Here is a 5,000-nt window from a genome sequence, read left to right as displayed (position 1 = left end):
CCAAAATTTGAAAGGTACCCACCCGCACCGCGGCCCTTTTTGAAATTGTCTCTAAAGAGGTCATTTGCTTGCACCCCAAAGACCGCCAGCTGCAGTTCATCTTTGCAACTGGCCGCATTTACTTCAAATGGGTTTTGAAAAAGTCTCACTTCATCTGCATTTGAATCCAAGTCAGCAAACGCTACTGAAACTGGGTCCCAGGTGCTTTGACCACAGGTGCTTTGACCATAGGGGGTTTGACCATAGGGGGTTTGACCACAGCGGAGCTTTGACCATAGTGGGTTTGACCATAGAGGGTTTGACCACAGCGTGGCTTTGACCACAGAGCGGGGTTAACCATAATATATAGATTTTAAAATAGATATTATAAATTGTTATTTGATTTAAATTTGTGATACAATTAATACCATTTTATACATGTTTCCTGGGAGTCCATTTATAGAAATTAACGTACTAATAAAAAGTTAAGAACGATATTTTAGTCTCCACATAAAGGCTGGTGCTACGCCTCATAGAATTTATTTTAAATATAAATGGAACATAAATAATGCGACATATAACATGTTTCACAAATAAATAATGTTGATGTACTTGAACATACATAAATAGAAAGGAAAACAAAGGATAAAAAAACATGCCAACAGTGTAGTCAAAGATGTAATAATTGTATGGTTTAGATGACGTGTATTTATATATGATGAATTAACATATTATTATATCCTGCCGCAATTTAAAATATAATTACACAACATTTAAAATAAATCATTACAATATATGGACAAAGCGCTTATTATCAAACGCCAGCATTGGACAAACCACCTGTGAGCAAAGACCCTATATGGAAAAAACTCCTGTGTTTAAAGCCGGACACAGCGCTTGTGATCAAACACCCGTTAACAAACCACCTGTGATTAAAGGCTGTCTGCTGCGAAAACACCTGTGGTCAAATACCCTATGGTCAAACCCCCTATGGTCAAAGCTCCATTATGGTCAAAGCCCTGCTGTGGTCAAACCCCCTATGGTCAAACCCCTATGGTCAAAGCTCCGCTGTGGTCAAATCCCCTGTGGTCAAACTCCCTAGTGTCAAAGCACCTGTGGTCAAAGGTCGGCGCACCTGAAACAGCAGCTGGAGGTCTTTGACGATCTCGCATGCAAATGTCCCGGGACAATCAGCTGTTGCTTCAGACACGAAGATATTGAACTGCTGAAAGTGCGTCAAGTTTTTGGCATGCACTTGTTCCAAAAACATGACAAGTTTGGATCTGAAGGCCTTTGGGCGAATAGGCCAGAAACTGGATTTCCCTCTCTTGTAGTTTTAGGTTGAGAAAATTAAAATGACTAGTTATGTTTGCAGCAGAGGCCAATTTCTATACCCCATCTTCATCAGACATTAATGGCTGTGGTTTGCCTTTACTTTCCAGTCTGAATATTGAATAAATATTATTTTAAAAAAACACAACAAAATATGCATGCGTTATTGGAAGGTTACATAAGCATTGCAAAGATTAGTATTTTGATGACGATTTACCAAAAAAATGGCCTTGTTTCGTCTAAACCTGAGGAAGCAGTGCATGTTCAATACTAAATGCAAGGACATAGAGAGAACGCTTACGTTTACGGGTTGATGATTAATTTTGGAGCAGTGGCTAATGGATTTGATCACTGATTTGAGTCGGTAAAATTCATGGTTGCAAAACCGAAAAGTCTCGAGTTCAAACACTCGGGCAGATGAGGTTCAACAGCTAGGGACAGCAACTCTCCTAAGTGAGACAACTCCAAAATCAATCAACTGCTGCCTTGTAGTTTGTTCTTGGTTGGACAAGGGCAACGGAATCAAATCCAAAAAGAAAAACAGGCTGAAATCGGAATCAACACGTATACTTAAGTGTGTTGGAGGGAATCACCTGTAACTCTAAAATTAAGAACGAAGAAGAAGATGATCTGTGATTAGAAATAAGGGCTTTGAGTAGAAGCACACAGATGACACAGAAACTCTAGCACTCTCGAACCTCATTCCATGTGCATGTGAAGTAGAGTTAATCTATTTGTGAGATCAGAGGTGACCGGAGAGATGCGTAACGGAAAAATGCGTAATGGGACATTGCGCACAGAAATGCGCAAGGGTATTTAGTTTTCTTAAATCGAGCATTTTTAGACATTAACAAAGATTCACTACATGTAGATGGTAACATAATAAAACATTTTTTTTCCACAATATATGACAAAATTAAAGTTTTAGTATAAATAGTTTGTATTTTCGCATGTTTCTGTTTGCGCAGTTTTCCTTTGCGCAATGTTCCGATTGTGCATTTTTCTTGGAACCGAACTCTGCATATAAAGTGATAGTGTAGTCTGTACAAGATCCAGCCTCTTTTACTTTTCCTAACGTGAGTCAGGTACCAAAGCTCTGCTGACCCTGGAACGTCATCCGTACTCGAGCCCGTGGTCCGAACTGTAGAACTTCAGGTTAGCCGTCCTTCGTTCTACCATCCGACCTCGCCCTTCCACACATGACGCAAAGCTCAGGTTTAATGCTTTATCTCTGAACTGAATGTTCTGTTTAAATTATTGTTAAGATCAGAGTTTGGGTGTCTGTTCAGGATTGACGGTGAAGCGAATGGCTGTCTTTTTTGTCGATACACAGTATAAACACAAGGCCATAAAGTACATTGTTGTCTAGTGTAAAAAGCGTCGGCTTGGTCGAGTCATGGCTGCTAAACCGATAAGTCTCGAGATCGAACCCTCGGGCAGATGAGGCTCGTTAGCTGGGGACAACAACTCCAAAATCAAACAACTGCTGCCTTGTAGTTTGTTCTTGGTTGGATAAAGGCTATGGTAGCAAATCCAAAAAGAAAAGCCGGCTGAAATCGAAGTCAATAGCCTCAGTGTTGCATAAACAGTTGACACGTATACTTAATTGTGCTGGAGGGGACCCCTTTTCAACACTAAAATTAAGAACGAAGAAGAAGTCTAGTGTAAACATTCGTCGATGTATATATCAATTTCAGTTTTGGACAATGAAGGAGACACTAATGATGGTGAATTGTGTTCGATCAACACAAACACAATCTTTTATACATCAAGAAATTCTTTTTATAAACTATTTCAAAATAACCTCTGATCTCACAAATAGATTAACTCTACTTCACTTGCACATGGAATGAGGTTCGAGAGTGCTTCTACTCAAAGCCTTTATTTCTAATCACAGATCGCCTTCTTCTTCGTTCTTAATTTTAGAGTTACAGGTGATTCCCTCCAACACACTTAAGTGTTGATTCCGATTTCAGCCAGTTTTTCTTTTTGGATCTGCTTCAGTTGCCCTTGTTCAACCAAGAACAAACTACAAGGCAGCAGTTGATTTATAATGGAGTTGTCTCACTTAGGAGAGTTGCTGTCCCTAGCTGTTGAACCTCATCTGCCCGAGTGTTTGAACTCGAGACTTTTCGGTTTTGCAACCATGAATTTTACCGACTCAAATCATTGATCAAATCTATTAGCCGCTGCTCCAAAATTAATCATCAACCCGTAAACGTAAGCGTTCTTTGAATGTCCTTGCATTTATTATTGAACATGCACTGCTTCCTCAGGTTGAGACTAAACAATGCCAATATTTTTTGGGAAATCGTCATCAAAATAACTAATGTTCCAAATGAAATGTTTCTAAAAATTTGAGATAAAACGCCTAATGAATTTGATCCTAACTGAAAAAACAAGTAATTAAAAAAAGTCTAGTGACAATTTTAGCGCAATTTCCTTACGTTATCTAAAAATAGCTCTGTTGTAGCGTAAATCAACAGCAGGGTTAGTAAAACCATTGGTTAGTTATTAAAACGTTTTTTATTAAAAAAAATTTCAGTATTTTACATGTTTTATTTACAATAGAGTAACATGACTAAAAACCATTGCGCGCCTAGCTACCGAGCGTGATGTCGCAGATATTGAACGTGATGGCGCAGCTATAAAACGTGATGACGCGTGTAGTGTGGTTGCATAAAATGCCTACTAATTTGGTCCAAATTTTAATTAATTCAAAAAAAATTTTTGTGACCAAACGAAAGGATATTTTTGAAAACTTTCTTCAGCAATATTGTTCTAAATTATAGCAGGAATCGATTGGTGCATGTTTCAAGTCGCTAAGTGGTCTGGTTGCCGAGATATGGGCCAAACACTGCATTTTTCCGAGGTTTTTTGGCTTTTCCGGGAAATCCATGAAAGAAACCCGGAATTTTTATGGCCTATGTTCGTAACTTGCTTAACATAATTGTTTTTGTAACTAGTCATCGATATTGCTTCGTTGAGGAGGAGATACGACTTAAAGCTGCGGACACACATCCATACAGTCATCCATCCATTCCCAGAAATGACGAGTTAATAAACGCAATTCTCCAGAATGGAAATTGCGCTAAAAAGTTATTGTGTAATGTCGCAATTATTAATTAAAGCAACTAAGAACTTGAAACAATAACGAATTAAAAACAATCTTTCAATTGTTTATATCAGGGGTCTTTAAACTACGGCCCCCGAGGTTCTCTCAACGGGCCCGCGGCGATCTTTTTGTCCCCTGAATAAATCTTTGTTAGAGGTGGCTGAGGAACTTTGCCCAGAAAATTCAAAACAATTTGAAAATGTTGCTTTGGGTGCGAATCTTCTTCTTCGTTTTAAATTTTAGTGTTGGAGGGGATCGAGCTTTAACTGCCAGAGGGTTTGAACCCGAGACTTTTTCGAATTTATCAACCATTAGCTTTAGCCGACTCCTCCATCACAATTAATTATATGTGTCAACTGGTTATGCGCCATTGAGGCAATTTACTCCTATTTCAGCCTGCTTTTCTTTTTGGATTTGCTTCCATAGCCTTTGTCCAACCAAGAACAAACTACAAGGCAGCAGTTGTTTGATTTTGGAGTTGACTCTCCTAGAAGAGTGGCTGTCCCCATATAACGAGCCTCATCTGCCCGAGGGTTCGAACTCAAAACTTTTCGGTTTACCGACTCGACCACGC

This window comes from Physella acuta, unplaced genomic scaffold (genome assembly GCF_028476545.2).
Source record: "Physella acuta isolate Inbredline_101_S28 unplaced genomic scaffold, ASM2847654v3 ptg001937l, whole genome shotgun sequence".
In the NCBI taxonomy this organism is placed as follows: Eukaryota; Metazoa; Mollusca; class Gastropoda; family Physidae; genus Physella; species Physella acuta.
The sequence above is the reverse complement of the archived record's forward strand: the minus strand, read 5'-3'. Positions refer to the sequence as shown.